Source organism: Phyllobates terribilis, unplaced genomic scaffold (assembly GCF_046119375.1).
Source record: "Phyllobates terribilis strain yellow unplaced genomic scaffold, ASM4611937v1 Scaffold_4__5_contigs__length_816908805, whole genome shotgun sequence".
NCBI lineage: Eukaryota > Metazoa > Chordata > Amphibia > Anura > Dendrobatidae > Phyllobates > Phyllobates terribilis.
The window spans coordinates 80156455-80175136 of NW_027362764.1; the positions used below are offsets into that span (position 1 = coordinate 80156455).

An 18682-nucleotide genomic window follows, 5' to 3' on the forward strand; every position below is an offset into this window, starting at 1 on the left:
CCAGGATTGGGGATGAGGGGTGCCATGCATACCAGGATTGGGGATGAGGGGTGTCATGCATACCAGGATTGGGGATGAGGGGTGCCATGCATACAGGATTGGGGATGAGGGGTGCCATGCATACCAGGATTGGGGATGAGGGAGCCATGCATACAAGGATTGGGGATGAGGGAGCCATGCATACCAGGATTGGGGATGAGGGAGCCATGCATACCAGGATTGGGGAGGAGGGGTACCATGCATACCAGGATTGGGGATGAGGGGTACCATGCATACCAGGATTGGGGATGAGGGGTGCCATGCATACCAGGATTGGGGATGAGGGGTACCATGTATACCAGGATTGGGGTTGAGGGAGCCATGCATACCAGGATTGGGGATGAGGGAGCCATGCATACCAGGATTGGGGATGAGGGGTGCCATGCATACCAGGATTGGGGATGAGGGGTGCCATGCATACAGGATTGGGGATGAGGGGTGCCATGCATACCAGGATTGGGGATGAGGGGAGCCATGCATACAAGGATTGGGGATGAGGGAGCCATGCATACCAGGATTGGGGATGAGGGAGCCATGCATACCAGAATTGGGGATGAGGGGTACCATGCATACCAAGATTGGGGATGAGGGGTGCCATGCATACCAGGATTGGGGATGAGGGGTGCCATGCATACCAGGATTGGGGATGAGGGGTGCCATGCATACCAGGATAAGGATGAGGGGTGTCATGCATACCAGGATTGGGGATGAGGGGTGCCATGCATACAGGATTGGGGATGAGGGGTGCCATGCATACCAGGGTTGGGGATGAGGGAGCCATGTATACAAAGATTGGGGATGAGGGAGCCATGCATACCAGGATTGGGGATGAGGGAGCCATGCATACCAGGATTGGGGATGAGGGCTGCCATGCATACCAGGATTGGACATGAGGGGTGCCATGCATACCAGGATTGGGGATGAGGGGTGCCATGCATACCAGGATAAGGATGAGGGGTGCCATGCATACTAGCATGAGGGATTGAGTGCCATGCATACCAGGTTTCTGGGATGAGGAGGCCATACATACCAGAATTGGGATGAGGGGTGCCATGCATACAAGGATGAGGGGTACCATACATACCAGAATAGGGATGAGGGGTGCCATGCATACCAGGATGAGGGGTACCATACATACCAGGATAGGGATGAGGGGTACCATGTATACCAGGATTGGGGATAAGGGGCCCATGCATACCAGGATAGGAATGAGGAGTGCCTTGCATACCAGGATAGGGATGAGGAGTGCCATGCATACCAGGATGGGGATGAGGGAGCTATACATACCAGGATTGGGGATGACGGAGCCATGCATACCAGGATTGGGGATGAGGGGTGTCATGCATACCAGGATTGAGGATGAGGGAGCCATGCATACCAGGATTGGGGATGAGGGGTGCCATACATACCAGGATTGGGGATGAGGGGTACCATGTATACCAGGATTGGGGTTGAGTGAGCCATGCATACCAGGATTGGGGATGAGGGAGCCATGCATACCAGGATTGAGGATGAGGGAGCCATGCATACCAGGATTGGGGATGAGGCTGTCTACTGCTTATAGAACTGGTCCATAATATGCAGACTTGTGGGTAAGCAATTGGGATATCCATGATGGGTTATGTCAGAAGACAACAAATTCGGGGATTTTACAAATTTGAAAAAAAAAGGCAACCCCTTTGAGAGATTTCTTGGGGAAGATTACCACAGATGCACTCCTGAATGAAGTAGTAGCATTGTGGTCTTTTGTGAACCAGTTATTGATTTTTCAGAACCACATTATTGTAGATTGTTTATTAGGTACATGGCTCATCAGTGGTATTTCAATAAAAGTTAAGTTTTACTCTTACACAACCCTCTGTTACTATGGGCTATACATTATAGATGTATTTTACTGCCATTGTTTTGTGGATAAAAGATTTACTATAGTCAATTGGTTGACATTTTCTTTTATGAAAATATACAAAAATCAGCTTGTGATTTCTAACATTTCTAGGAACGCTCGTTTCCATCTAAACAAGCAGACAAACAACTGTTGAATGAGGAAAATGCTTGTTTGTAGGGTGCGATAATTTTTAAGCTTGTTCTCAGCAGAAATTTTGGGATCAAACCATTCAGCCCCCCTGTTTATCAGGCACCCTAAAGATATGCCACCATTCTTTCTCATCAGAGAATCAATCTGTTTTACTATTTTGTCTGATAAAATGCTGGAAACAATGATAGAAGACCGTCAAGCAACAAAATAGTCATAGGGGTCTGTGAGGCACCACTGGTTTCCATCAAGTGACAGATCCAGCCTCTGTTGTTAATTTCGTTGCTTTGTTCCTGTGACATAACAGAACAGAATTAAGAAAACATAGGTGTGAACTGTGCCTAAAGCTGCTTTCAGGACTATTTACAAAATGTCCTATTGGACACAGAGTACCTAAAGCTGCTTTCACACTCTTTTTATGGTATGTTCCCATGTGCATTTTCAGGTACTGCTGCAATCAGAATAATTTAAACCCCTTTGAAAATTAGTTTTACTAGCAAAATTAATTTACAAATTTTCTAATGTTTGCAATGAACCAATGAAGCAAGAACAATGTAAAGTGATCAACATAATTAATATAACAAGTGTTTTTTCCAAATCTAGCTCAAATGCCACTTTCATTGACTACAGCAGTCTTACTATGCCTGATGAAGGGACCTGAGTAGTCTCGAAAGCTTGCAATTTGTTACCATCTTTTCAGTTAGCCATTGAAAGGTATCAACCACTGAGGACCCTCAAATCTAAATATTTTTCTATCTACTGGCTAATGCGGTACACAGATATATATTTTCCCTGTATAGCAGTCTCAGAAATATTCACCCCTTTCATGACATGAATCTTTAGTAATTTTAGTTAAGTCCTTCTGGCTGTTATGACCTGCTGCCCCTCTGGCTGTTATAACCTGCCCTAAATGGGAAGCATAGCCAGAAACCAGCTTATGGCCACGGTCCTGACAACTCATAGCCCATTCCTCACGGACAATGGCCTTTAGGTCATTAACATTCTTCAAATCCCAGCAAACATTTTCTTTGGAGTTTGAAAGGAGTTCTAATCCACAGCACAGGCAGGGGCGTAACGATTGTGGTTGCAGAGGGTGCGACCACGCCCATGCGGGAGGGTGGTTCACCGATGCCAGGGCCTACTTCCGCTTAATGTGCATCGCAGTCAGCTGAGGTGTATTGCAGTGCAGGGACCTGCTGGCTCCTAGCACCTCAATACACACCGCCGGCCAATCAGAGGCTGGCAAATGACATCAGCGATCAGTCACAAGCGGCGCATGGCAGTGACATAATGCACTGCGCATTCTGGCACAATGAATTCAGATGCTGGTTATAGAAGCGGATATCACACATAGTGGGAGGGGAGGAAGGTAAGAAGAATCGTTTTGTTTTTTTTTTTGGTGTGTTGGAACAAAGCTGACGAACATTATACTAGAACATTATATCCGGAAGCGGACAAGATTGGGGGGGCATTATACCAGGAAGGGGCCCAGGATGGAGGACATTATACAAGGAAGGAGCCCAAGATAGCGGGGTGTTACACAAAGAAAGGGCCCAGGATGGGGGTAATTATACCAGGATGGGGGTCATTAAACCAGTAAGGGGGCCAGGATGGGGGACATTATAATATGAAGAGGCCTAGGAGAGGGGATATTATAACATGGGCACAGTATGGCAGACATTGTACCATGAAGGGGCCTAGAATGAGTGACTTTACACAATGGTAGAGGTTATTACAGGAAACAGCCAGGATGGGGGACATTATTACATGGGGGGAGAACATGCATGTTTTTACAAAATTTACAATGCTACTAGGGCCGATACATCTGACCAACATACAGGTATAGGCCTAGGTCCAAATTTTGCAACTTAGCCCATCAGACTCTAATTTCACCACTGAGCACAGATCAATTTAGTCAGGGGATATTTTTTGCAGTGTGTGCATGAAAATTCTTCAGATGTCGTACACAGTCTTGCTACTGTAAAACGTTGTAGATTTACCATCCAGAAAATCTTACCCCTTGCCATTGCTATTATGACCGGCTGGCATTTGCAGAAATGTTGCACCATCTCGTGGACTACAGAGAAGATGGATGTGGTAAGGATTCTCGTAACTGTCATCAGAGACACAAGCCACTTAGGCTATATGTAAAGGCCGTTATCATTCTGCTCCAGAGCAATCCTTATCTCTGCTCCCTATCCAGACCTTCATTTTCACCAGCCTTTTATCTCATCCGCCGCCCGGTCATGTAAATTAGGAAAGGAAGCAATTGAGAATGTAAATGGATTGCAGAATACATTGGATTGAGCTCCTGATTTCACATATTCTGGTTTTATTCTCCATCTCGTGTTCTCCTGTAAGGTTCCGGGGTTAGGACTGTGCTGTCTGTTTGCATTAGCACGTCTCGGGAACGTCATGCCAAGTCGTGATAGGACAGCGTCACGTGTGACTTCTGCCTCTTCTAGGCTTTGGTGTGGGCATTGCAGCCTTAAGACACGACAAGCAGATTAACAGCCGCACTGAGACGGAAAATCTAACATAGAGTTACAGTGTACGTGTATATAGAGCGCGTCCCTACAACCGCTGTCAGCGACTTAGCTTTCTGGGTTTTCTATGATCCATGACGACTATATCAAGGAACTGAGATTACAAAAAGTGTCTTTTTTTTCCAGAAGCAGCGTCACACTTTTTACACCTTTTCTTAGGATTTATCTGGTATTGTAGTCCTGTGCTCCATTAATTTGAGGTTCAGTTGCAATACCAGACACAACCACTGGGCAAAAGTGGTACTGTTTCTGCATTAGGAAAAGCTCAATAAGCCAATGTAGGGTACTAGCACCTAAATGTTGGGGTTGTCCGAGATCACAAAAACATAGCTGCTAAAAAAAAAAAAAACAGCACCAAAGGTTGTATGCAGTATTGCAGCTCTGCTCTAAAGAAGTGAATGTTACCAATTTGCAATACTGCTTGCAACCTAGGGGTGGTGCTGTTTTTGAAAAACTGCTCGAAAACTGCTTTAACCCCTTCCCTTTCATGTGGCTACATGTACATCCTGCAACCAGAACGTTTTCTTATGGTGTAAAAAATAAACAACTAGAAACCAAATGGACCCCATATAAATCAATGGGGCCCCTCTGCTTGCATCTGACAGTCTATTTTCTTTATCTCTTCCATTTGTGTGTTCTAAATAGAACAGATAAATGGAAATGGTATATGGACATGTGGGCAGAGCATTATGCAGCCATTGGCCACCACAGGTGAGCAGAGCTTTTCCCACATGGACGTCACACCATGAGGTTTCACCCTAATTAGTCAAGTCATAATGAACCAAAGCAATTTTTCCTCTGATACTGAGGTCCACCAATGTATCAAATGATTCTGCGCTGAGACAAAACCCAACACCTAAAAAATGTGATACCACAGATCCAACTAAAGACAACTCTACATGCTACACCTACGCGAGCTTTTATGACCTTCCATCTTAAATCCATAGCTCTCACCTTTTGTTATCTGGACAATCACTCTTCCAGATGTCCCAAACAGTTTGAAGAGGGCTTCATCAGAAGAAAATGACTTTTCAGGAAGCACAAGGACTGGACTGCAGAAGAGTGGGGTAAAGTTATTTTTAATGATGAAGTGTCCATCAGACTGTTCAGGACTCTGAAAGAATGATTGGAGAAGAAGAGGTGAGCAATACCATGAGTCCTGTATCATGCCAACAGTAAAGCATCCTGAGACCAGTCATGTGCAGGGTCTTCTCATACAAGGCAGTGAGGTCACTCACAATTTTGCCTAAGAAAAAAGCCAGTAATAAAGAATGGGATCTAAACATTCACCAAGAACAACTTCTCCCAATGATCCAGGAGCAATTTGGTGATGAACAATGCTTTTTCCAGCATGATGGAGTATCAAGTCACAAGGTAAATGTGATAAGTGATTAAAAACATTGACATTTTGAGTCTATGGTAAGGAAACTCCCCAGATCTCAATCCCATTGAGAAACTGTGGTCAATCCTCAAAAGCGGGTGGACAAACAAAAACACAACTTGCGTTAAACTCCAAGCACTGATTAGATAGGAATAGTCCATCATCAGTCAGGATTTGGCCCAGAAGATGAGATCCAGCTTCCAGGGCGAAGGGCAGAAATCTTGAAAAATAAGGGTCAACACTGTAATTATTGTGTCTTTGCTTAAACATATATATATAATTTCTAGTTCACAGTAACATGTTGAGATACTGTATATCTTCCGTTGCTGATTTAATTTCCGTTTTATATCTTAGAAAGGATTCTTTACAATAAAAGCAATAATGTTATGAAGGACACAGATCCATTAAAACATTGTTTGATTATATAAGAATAACATTTTTCTGAAATATCTTGTCACGGGTGTGTCAGAGGTGACAGACAGTCACCTTGCAGGTGGTTGCAGGAGATCTCTACGTTTCGCATTACAGACATCTTCTTAGAGGCTGGCTATCTCTAGGACCCAGTGGCTACCTCCCTCTGGCTAATTAGCTCCCTGGCCTGGGTGTATAAATACCTGGTGTGTCTGAGAGGGAGGTGCCAGCAATATTAATTACTACTTGTGAGGTTTTTGCAAGAGCAGTACTTTGTCCTCTCTGGAGCATGAGGCCGTGTGCGCATTTGTCTGGAGTCATCTAAAGCTAAGCAATCCCCCCTGTTTTTCTACCCTTGTTGTCTATACAGTTCAGTGGAGATCGACTAGTGCTCATCTCCTTCCTTCCCTAGCCTTAGCCATACGCCAGAGAAAGTCAGGGCGAGGCACGCGTACAGCGATTGGTGAAGAGCCAATATAGGGTTGGTAGTTGAGATAGGGTGACACTAGTACAAACTAGGAGGTCTCCACTCCCCCCTTTCCCTAGTGTCTGGGCTCCCTTTCCCTCTTCCCACTGTGTTGCACTAAGTCTTTCCCACACCTTGCGTGACATATCTATTTGCAATTTATGCCAACATTATGTTGAAGTGGAGCTTGTTTTAGCGATTTATATAAATGTGTCTTAGAAAGGAGTCTTCATACTAAACTGCAAAGATTAATCCAAAATATTGTTTGTTAGACAATTATCTAAAAACAACATTTTCCTGAATATGGATCATATACAGTAACATTATGTTGAAATGGAGCCTTTCCTTGATGATTTCTAAAAAAGCCTTTGTCTTTTACAAAGGGTTCTTTACAGTAAGAGCTGCACTGCTTTAAAGCTGATCATAGATTAGGGATTTTAGATAGATGGATAGATAAATAGATAGATATGAGATAGATAGATAGATAGATATGGGAAAGATAGATAGAAAGAAAGATAGATACACATGTGCGTAGCTATGTGTATATAGATGGGCTCCAGAGCGAAACAATGGATCTGTAATAATCTTTTGCTCCACTAGGTGGAGACTGTGAGGTGTAGTATTATGCAGGTATAACGATGTCTTGTCTTATCTTGAATGCTGTATTTCCGATGATTTATGTTATTTTTATAGGTTGCTCTTTTGTCCAGCACGAGGTGGATCTTTTGCTTTCGTGCGGCCACCTCTTACATAATGTCATTCTGTGCCGTGCTGCCTCTCTGTTATCACTGGCAGAGGATCATGTAGCTTTCACTAAGGCCGTACATGGCAGGAATATCAATGGGATGGAAATAGCTGTAGGTGGCTGAGCTGACACGGCTCGTGCGGCTCCGCTGGATCCCTGCCAGTAATGGCCGAGCTCCAACTGCTACACATTCTGCGGAGGCTTGTAGTAATTGTACATTAAAGGAGGCAAATATATGAAGACTTTACTAATGTACTAAATTATCCCTAGATGATATTTCTTTTCAGTATTATTATGTAGATCCAGCTAAAGTGATACTACAACACCCAATATGCCCTGACAGCAACTTCCGATATAATATATAAGATTTCTTATAGTAGTCAGCTATAGAAACCGCCTACCTGCCCCTTTAGAATTGGCTTAAAAAAAAAACGTGAGTTACATTAGCGCCCCCTAGTTACACTTTTACAGGAAGTCCAGACTTCATGATAGATTTATTCAAATCTGTTTAAAGAATCTTTTTGTTTTTAAAGGAGAATGATTTAAAGGGGTATTCTGCTTTGTGTAAACAAGTAATGTTGCAGCTTGTCCACGATTGGGGCTGAGTTTTAATGCCAAACATCGCCAGAAAGACAAGGGTGGCGCTGTGTCTACAATAAAGGGACTTTTTTTTCTCATTTTTTGGCAAGCTCTTTATATGTTTTTGTTCGAACGAAGTTGCTAAAAAACAATCCAAAATATACATCTGATGATTGTGAAAGATAAGCTTGCATAGAAGACACACCTTCCCCGCTCTTTGCTAATTACGCACACCACTTCCTCTTTGGGGGAGGGGAAGGGTATGGTAAGCCCAAAGAATAAGTTTTACAGTGACTCACAAATACTCATGTCTACAAGGTAACACACATTTGTTGCAGATTCCACCTTATTCCAGAAAGGACAGCGTTAAACCTATAAAAAAAGGTAAGAGGCTATCTTAAATTTATTGCTTCTACTAATGTACGTTTATTATTCATTATTTATTATCTGATGATCACAAGAGAAATTATATGAAATTGGGTATCCAAATGAACTAATCTCAGTGACTTGGGACATGATTTTTATGATATGTTCTAGAAAGGATTCTTTACAGTAAAAGTTATATATTTTGACAGAGTATAGAGATTAATCCAAAATGTTTTATGATTATCTAAGAATGACATATTCCTAAATATATATTTATAGTTTGCTGTAACATTATGATGAAATGAAGCTTGCTGATTTAAATAAGTTACAATATATGTTTTAGAAAGGATTCTCCACAGTAAAAGTAATAATGTTATCAAGAGCAAAGATTCATCAAAAAAGTTGTGAGATCTTCTACGAGGCCATCTGCAATTTATTGTCACTACTATGGTAACTAATGTACATCTATTATCAAGAGAGTTATTTATTGCGTAAGATTATCATATAGGAAAAATGATATGAAATTGAATATCTTATTGAACTAATCTCAGTGACTTGATATATAATGATTTTCATTACATGTTTTAGTAAGGATTCTTTACGATAAAGGTTTTACTGTGATCGAGATCAGAGATTCATCTAAAACGTTGCATGATTAAGGATGAGATACTCTTAAATATATATATTTCTTGTTCACAGTAACATTATGTTGAAATATATCTTTGCTTGCTGATTTAATTTACATTTTATGTTCCAGAAAGAATTCTTTACAATAAGGCCTCATTCACACATCAGTATTTGGTTAGTATTTTGCATCAGTGTTTGTATGCCAAAAACCAGGGGTGGAACATACAAAAAAAAACGATAATTGAAACATTGACACTGTTCTGTGTATTGAAGACAATCCTGGTTTGGCAAATAAATACTGATCAAAAATACTGATGTGTGAATGAGGCCTAAAAGTAATAATGTTATAAAGGACAAAGATTCATTTAAAACCATTGTTTGATTATATTGGAATAACATTTTTCTGAAATATCTATTTGGAATTTATGCTAACACTAAGCTGAAGTGGCGCTTGTCTTGGTGATTTATATAAATGTGTCTTAGAAAGGATTCTTCATACTAAAAGTGATGCTGATGATTGTAAAGATTAATCATAAATGTTGTTTGTTAGAAAATGATCTAAAACAACATTTTCAGATTTTTTTTTAATCAACAGTAACATTATGTGGAAATGGAGCCTTTCTTGATGATTTACAGAAATGCCATTTTGTCTATTAAGGCTCGCTCACACTATCAGTATTTGGTCAGCATTTTACATCAGTATTTGTAAGGCTAAATCGGGACATGAACAATCAAAGGAAAAGTATAATAGAAACACGTCACCACTTCTGCATTTTTGACCCACTCCTGGTTTTGACTTACAGATACTGATGTAAAATACTGACCAAATACTGAATGTGTGAGCGTGACCTTAGAAAGAGTTCTTTACAGTAAAGGCCCCGTCACACTTAGCGACGCTGCAACGATCCCGACAACGATACGACCTGTCAGGGATCGTTGCTGCGTCGCTATGTGGTCGCTGGTGAGCTGTCAAACAGGCAGGCTCACCAACGATCAGGGGAGCAGCGACATCGTGGAAAGAATCGTTCCACGATGTCCTGCTCCTGGTTACCAGCCTGCTGAAGCATGAGCAGGCTGGTAACTATGGTAAACATCAAACATCGGGTTACTAGGGGCACATGCGCTCCTAGTAACCCGTTGTTTATCATGGTTACCACTCTGCTACAGTGAGCGGGAGGTTACCGCTCACTTTAGCAGGCCCGTAACCATGATAAACAATGGGTTACTAGGAGCGCGTGTGCCTCTAGTAACCCGATTTTTACCATAGTTACCAGCCTGATCGCTGGTCCCGCTGGTCACACACAGCGATGTGTGCTGACCAGCGGGAGAGCAACGACCAAAAAATGGTCCAGGACACTTTGCAGCGATCAGCGACCTCACAGCAGGGGCCTGATCGCTGCAAAGTGTCACACATAGCGACATCGCTGGTGAGGTCGCTGTTGCGTCACCAAAACCGTGACACAGCAGCGATCTCGCTAGCGATCTCGCTATGTGAGACGGGGGCTTAAGAGTTGCAATGCTCTAAAGCTGGCCATAGATTAGGGATTTTAGATGGTTATTATTATCTGATTGACTCGTTATGCCTTGATCTGTGGCTTAGTCTGCGTATTCATTGATGGAAGGCAGATCTATTATTTGGCATGACCCAACTCGGTAGATCAACTTTTCCACAGATATCTGTGTTGAAATGGTGATGACATATTGCAGAAATTAAAATAACCCTTTCTGATGTCCAAAATTTATAATATATGGCTAGAATATATTACATGCTGAATGGGGTTGCCTGTGTATTCTGGAGGCGTGCTATGAATCGTACAGTATTTGTAGATACTTCTACAATGGAAATCCACCCCTGAGAACTTATCCTAAAGAGAGACTGTACTCAAGTATATAGGATCATTAAAAATGCTGGCCCATTTGGATTAATTCTACTAATCCTTCTTTTCCCCTACAATTAATTTTTCTATAACAATGCCATATCAGAAAAATTAATAATCCGCAAAATATTCTAAATAAATTTACCGTAAGGGACAAATAATATTAATTCAGATTTTGCCTCTTGTGTAGTGGTGCAGTAAACAGTTTAATTATCCTGGGCAATTGTAATCATGAATTTTAAGTGGCATTGCGTTTTACATTGTTCTCAGTTTGATGAAGTGGATAATTAGCACCCGCTCATCAAATGCGCAATATAATTAACCCTTCATCTATGCAAAGAGGGGTTGGAGAAAATATCAGACAAGGACACAATAGGAGGGAGGACTGTCTGATTGAGGATGAATCATTTTTGGGCTGGATCTTTCCATTTGGGATATGGAAAATATGATATATATGATCAGTGGCACGTGACTTTGGTGGACCAACTCATTTTCCTTTTTTTATTATTTTAACCCTTTCACGCCGTGTCATTGCCTTTGATGCGGACTCCAACACTGAGCCTGCATCTTTCCCCGCACTTGATGGCTGAAGGATGACATTTGGGTACATTGTAGTAATGAGTAAGTCTACCGAAATTTGAATTTGGCAATTGGACAGAAAATTCAAATAAAATATGAGTTAAAGGGGTTGTCCACTACTTTAGACTACCCCCCCAATGTATCCCCCAGGGCCCCTAAGACTTTTTGTAAATACCTTCCGTTGCAGATAATGCCTGTGAGCGGCGCTATCACTGACTGCTCCCAGGCATGACGTGACCCGGTGGTCTTTGTCTTCCGCATTCCAGGTGGATGCCAGGCTGTGGGTGGGGTTACCCCGCACGTCACACCCGGCATCCACTGCGCGCTCTGCCTCTCCCCATTCATTGGGAAAGCGTGCGGTGGATGCTGGGTGTGACGCGGGGGGGGGGGTAACCCCGCCCACAACCCAGCAGCCACCTGGGGGACCCCAGCGCTGAGTCACGCCTCACTTGTCGTGACGTTAGCGCGGGGTCACGTGATGCCTGTGAGCGGCCACCGATAGCGCCGCTCACAGACAGTATCTGCAACGGAAGGTATTTACAAAAAGTCTTAGGGGCCCCGGGGGGATGCATTGGGAGGGGTAGTCTAAAGTAGTGCACAACTTCTTTAATATGCTCTGGAGTATCATCAGACCAAAGAGCATAATAAATGTAGGGATAAAAAAGAAAAAAAAATATTGTACTCACCTCTTCGCTCACGTGTGCCACCACCACAACAGCTCCCCAACCGTTCCTTCGCTGGTCTCTTCTGGTCTTCCATCACTCTTCGACGGCGCAGCCTACGATCAAGCAAATCAAGTCATGACATCCTGAAGTGATGACATCAAGACATGTATCACCCGAAAGCAGGTGCCGAGTGATCGAAGAACAGAAGAGACTGGAGCCAGGGGTGTCCAACAGAGGACCAGGTGGGGAGCATTGGAGGAGGGACAGGTGAGCAGCGAGGTCAGCGTAAAATTTGTTTATTTTTTAACCACTTTCCAAATATTTTGTAAAATTCAAGGAGAATATGATTTACCTTGATCTGATTCACTCACTTTGAGCACCTTGGTACAGAAAGTCCCCTTTTATTTATAGCATGCTCATTTTTTATAATGGACTGTTTGGTCCAAAGATCATCATTTTAATGACCACTTTTCATGAATTTAGGCATTCTTTCTCAATAACATACATACATACAGTATGTTGTGTTACCTATCTTGTGTCGATTCTTAGTTACAGCCTGTGTGACACTCCAGAGCTGTATTCATATTTCTGCTGGCTATAAACAGCTGATGAGCTCCTTAGATACATTACCGATGGATGTGCTCCTATAACGTAGTTGCAATTATTTTGTACTCAGATTGCAGTACAATGTCTGGTATAAAGACTGCACTTTAGCCGTGTATAGGCACAACAAAGCATACTGGGAGATTACAGCTCCAGAGTCTGGATCTGTGCAATATTAGTAATGAATTGTGCAATTTTAGCATCTTAACGTGCAATTTTTATAACATGACACAGCAACATATATAGATACTCAACTTTTTATTTAGAATTATTCAAAAACTGAATAATGTTCCTAGGTATTCCTCCAAAGAAATACTTTTAATCACAGAAATGCCGTTTAATTAAAAAAAAAAAAGAACAGTAAATGTTTGATAGTCAGTGGTTTGATTCTGATAATGACCGAACAATGCAGGACAGCAATATCAGATTATTCCTACAGGCAGGCACTACTGAGTTTTATGCACATATTTTTTCTATTTTACATGTACTCCTGTTATCCCGGCTACAAAATTCCTTTTTTCAAATGATTGGCGGTCATCCATGGTTCTGACAACCAATAATAGCGGTCACACTTTTGAACTATAGTGGCCACTAGTGGAGAAATGTAGTATGACATGATGCTGATTCAAATTAAAGAACTAATCCTCTAGGGTATGTGCAGACTATTCGGAGCTGGCTGCGGCCCCGAGGCTGCAGAGGAGCCGCCTCTGTCTTCCGCTCATTATGCAAATGAGTGCCGGCCTCTTTTTTTTTTTCTCGCATGCAGACTTTCCCCATAGAGATTAGGTCTATGGGGAAAGCCTGCATGCGGATCCGCAGGAGAAATTTACATGCTGCGGTCTGGAAAGACGCGCCGCATGTCAGTTTCCGCGGGTGTCCTGCAGTCGCATAGTGGGCATGGGATTTGTATAAATCCCATCCGCTATGCTGTAACATCTGGCCGCTGTGGACTGCACGTAGCGCACTTGCGCTGCATTCAATCCGCAGCGAACACTGATCGTGTGCACATACCCTTATTATCCAGGACTTTTTTTTTTACCACAGGGCTAAAAACTAACCTGTTTGTTGTGCCAATCTCTGCTGGCACAGAGTGGTCACAGACCGCTTCTGCTGGCAATTCACCGGCTGACACTGACATCTATCTACAGATCAGCGGCTTCTCTTCCGCTCTGCTCTGTTGATGGGGCATGACTGCTGATGTCATGCTGTTGAGAGTTGGCTCCCCGCAGTTAGGCAGTGGGGAGCCAACTGTCAATCAGCATGACATCGGCAATGACGCCCTGCCGAAAGAGCAGCCCAGAAGAAGAGCAGCTCTGTTGACATTGAGCAACTGAATCATTGGAAGGAGCAGTCTATGAGTGCTCTGTGCCACCGCTGGGTACAGGATAAATCCTTTAATTTTAGGGCACATTGATGGTGGAGCTTTCCTAATAGGAACAGCAATCTATAGTTTACCTACAGCCTTTAAAGCTGCTCATGCATGTAAAATAATTTTGGAAACCATACAGGAATGAGTGTTCATTATGGTCGTCGACAGACGATGTCAACCTCAAATGCGATTTGTCATTTATGTTGGATTTTTTTTTTAAATGCAAGTATATGGCTTGATTATCTGAATCCTGCCAATAATTGGCCACTTTTCTCAAGTTTCTTAAGTCTTTCTCTAAAATACTGGTTTAGATGTTTGGATCATCCATATGAATGATCTGGTTGATTGATCGGCCACGTTTTGGAAAAAGTAGCATTACTTTGTGCCAAATTAAACAAATTACCAGTCATGTAAAGCTTGTAACATGCTGGTTCTGACAGATCAGGAGCCGCTCTTACAGGTTTTCCCCTGACGAAGGTTCTCCGAATGCGCGTTGGGGCGGACATGCGCCCACCCAGCAAGCTGCACTATCCCAAGACCCCCTTACTAAAGGTATACATGGACCCTGCGCATTATGCTAATATTATTTATATATGTACTCTCTCTAACAGGTACAATTATGCAGAGGTTTGGATCATGGGTATATAAAAATAATGGCTTTAATTGTCTTTTAACCTGCAGTTTTACTTAATCAGTTGCTTCCTAGGTGGACCGCAGGTCCAGTTTGCATTTGCACATGGTTTCCGTGTCATTCGTCCTTGTATTGTTACATACACTTTTGAATTTTTTGAATATTAAATAAAGTTTTCTATTTTTATATGATACTGTTCATGAGGACTTTTTTCATCGCTCTTTTTTTCCTGGTTTGCAATTGTCTTCTCTCCATTCTGACTGATATATAGACGCTGTTCTCCACAATGGTACAAACCCCTTTAACGATAATAACTTATAGAAAAGTCAAGAATAAAATTCCCTAAAAACTAATTCAGATGCTTCCAAGTTGTGGCTGGTCACCCCTCATGCTATAAATATGAATACTGTGTAGAAGAGAGCACACTATTACATCCAATACATCTTAATATCTACAAGGCAACAATTGGATAGCGGAAGAAACGGGCAAAGGTTTCTATCTTCAAGAGTGCTCCGCTCCACTTCTTCCTGGATGCGGGGGCGGTGCGTTCCTGATGATTGACAGTTCGGATCAGAGGCATGGCTGCACCACTGGTCCAAACTGAGCGCTCTCCAGTGCTGCTGCAGAATCACTTTGCCTCTACTGCTGAGAGAAGGTGGCTCAGGTGACCACTTTAGAGCGAATCGTGCAGTCTATGAAGGACAGTCAGCACCTGCAAGCATTGTGCACTCTTTGCGGCCAATACCCTGGGCAACGAGCTGAAAACTATAGAATAAAAAATCTGTCTGTTCCTGGGAATGGAGAGGATTTTATATAATTTTTATTTTTAAAAGCACTTGGCAATTTTAATCATTTATGAACTTGAAACAACCCCTTTTAACTAACATCCGAGGTACCCTGTATACACAGGAAATATGTTCTGTGATGACAGACACACTAAAACGGCAGCCTGGGCTACAACATACTGAAGTCATTGACTTCTGAAGACTCTAGTCAATTTTATATTAAAAGGCAATTTTTTTTTGTACAATTTGCAATTTTCACAGTCAAAATCCTAAAAGCAAAATATAAAACAGAGTTAAAAAAAGGTAATCTTGTGTTACTTAATTTTACTTCGGGCCCGTGCAGATACTCTAGATTGCTATACACATGTCTGACAACCATTCTATACCCTCCTATGGATTTATAGCGGCAGTAATGTGCATGTGGGACCACCACAGTGAATGGTGCAGTGGTCATGCATACACATAGGACCTCCATTCTTGTGATTGATGGGTGTCCCAACGGCTGGACCACCATCTAGCATAAGTTTACTGTGCATAGGTGGTAACATTGTTGGTGGAATGATACCGTAAAAGAGAACCTGTCACCAGGTTAAAAGTGGGCAGTTTTTGCTATTATTTTATTCCTACTGTTCCCCGGAGTATTTTGGTTTTTGTTTTAAAATCCGCCATATGGATATGGCCTTTTCACTTGAGGATAATATTTTTAGTCTTTACTAAAGGGGTGTGGCTGACAGAGTAATTATGCAGAGCAGCCTAAAGACACGCCCCAGAGGATCCTATAAGTCACTCCCCCTTGGTAAAGACCATAAGAATTAGCACTAAGTAAAAGGCCCATATCTCTGGAACCATATGGCGGATTAAAAAAAAGAATAAAATAAGAGCAAAAACTGGACACTAGGGATAGGACCTCTTTAAATTTAACTGGGTAAGTTGCATGTCAATGCCTCCATCACAATTTTTTTCTGCATTTTTAAAAACTTGCAATGCCCAAGCTACTGCAATGCCCTGCACATGGGGTATGAGATATAGCTAATCAGAAGAACTACACTATATTTCTAATTGAAGGTATCTGCTAATATTATTATTATTACACCTACAAAATATTGGGATGGGATCTTGGAGATGGCAAAACCCCATTAAGTATTACCATGTATTACCACGTCATGCATAAAGTATATTTATAATATTGATTTTTATACTGCACTTTTACCCCCACTGAATTAAGGAACAAATCTTCAGTCATATGGGCAGCTGGTTTTAAAGCAAAACTGAGAGTAAGCCTAGACATGGCGTTTGTGTCGCGGCCGTGATCTGCCCATGATGTGACCAAGAACCTCAGAATAATTGTTTTACTTACATAATTAAGTTGTCCTTAATCCAGTGTCCAAGTCCCATGCACCATTGAAATAGTCTGTGCTTGCTCGGTAGGACCTCTCACTAGGCCCAAAAACAGTAAAATATCCAAGAATGCCAAGGCACCAGAAGATAATCCTTAAAAAGCTAGATCTTTTTTATCGCCCCCCTTTTATTTAAACTAAGCTTTGGTGTCAAATTCTCAGGGAGATTTATGTCCAGCCCATAGCTCTCAATAGCTCATTTACATAATAAGAAAAATGCAGAATTCTCTGGAATAAGACACCAGATCGCAGATATCAAACTTTTATTATATTCAACTTTTTATGACTACATCCCCATATAAGAGGCTTAGGAGATTCCCCTTAAGATGTCAATCAAATGGTGATCCCACCCTCTTGTTGCACCACCCCCATCCCTACTCTTGCTTTTCCCGCCATTTTTGCATATTTACAATGGATGTACTCACTTTTGTAGATGTCTTGTGTTTAGTCTGATGAAGGGGAGCAGATGTCACGGGTATGTCAGAAGTGACAGGCAGTCGCTCTGCAGTTGGTTGCAGGAGATCTCTACATTTGGCTTTGCAGACACCTTCTTAGAGGCTGTCTCTAGGACCCAATTGCTATCTTCCTCTGGCTAATTAACTCCCTGGCCTGGGTGTATAAATACCTGCTGTGTTCCAGAGGGAGGTGCTGGCGATATTCATTACTCCTTGTGAAGGCTTTAGCAAGAGCAGTACTTCCTCTCTGGTGCCTGAGGACATGTGTGAATTTGTCTGGAATAATCTAAAGCTAAGCTATTTCCCCGTTTGTCCTCACTTGTTGACTATAGTGTTCAGTGGGGGTCGACTAGTGCTCATCTCCTCTCTTCCCTAGCCTTAGCCAATGCCAGGGAAAGACAGGGCGAGGAACGCGTGCAGCGATTGGTGAAGAGCCAATATGGGGACGTTAGGGGAGACGGTGATATTCTATCAACTAGGAGGTCTGCACTCCCCCTTTCCCTAGAGTCTGGGCTTCCTTTCCCTCTTCCCTTTGTGTTTCCTTTCCCTCTTTCCCACACCTTGCATGACAGCAGATCCCCAAAACGTGTAACCTTTTAAGACATGTATGAATAAAATAGCATCTTTTTTTTACATTATCCATGAACCGATGCTACATTCAGTTGGAGTGACAGCGCCAAGTATAGCATCTTTTTTTCCACTATATGGTACCTACTATTGTTTGGTGGACAGTCCAGAATTCTTTTGGAAAAAGGAAGGTACGTCAGACACCTGGCATCAGCAGTCACTACTCTTCCTTTTACCCTGTAACAGGGTAAGATACGCTTCTAACAACAATTTAAGAGCAGGGGCAGACGACTGTGTATTCTCTCATCGGAAAGAATAAGACGGATTATGCAAATGACACTCTGATCAAACTCTGATCAGATTGTGAGCATATTGAGATCCAATTCTCTCAGATGAGGAGAAGATGGAGAAAAACATAATCTCCATCTTCTCCATTGTGACAGTGCGCGGAAATTAAACTGAATCCAGATATCAGCTGAGTGAAGTCCAATGATCTCCAGACACTCATTCACTCATTGACTTGTATGGCCGAGAGTGATCGGAATATCTGGTCAAACTCGGA

General features: G+C 42.3%; 1 protein-coding gene across 2 annotated transcripts in view; it reads left to right on the top strand.

The window, feature by feature from the left end:
• The first annotated feature begins 8361 nt into the window (after positions 1–8361).
• Positions 8362–18682, top strand: part of APBB1IP (amyloid beta precursor protein binding family B member 1 interacting protein) — a 257758-nt gene continuing 247437 nt past the window's right edge. The window contains exon 1 of one of the 2 annotated variants that reach the window (XM_073676511.1): positions 8362–8583. The gene's annotated coding sequence lies outside the window, so the exon portion shown is untranslated. The remainder of the gene's footprint in view (positions 8584–18682) is intronic. The other variant, XM_073676510.1, reaches the window with a different exon arrangement.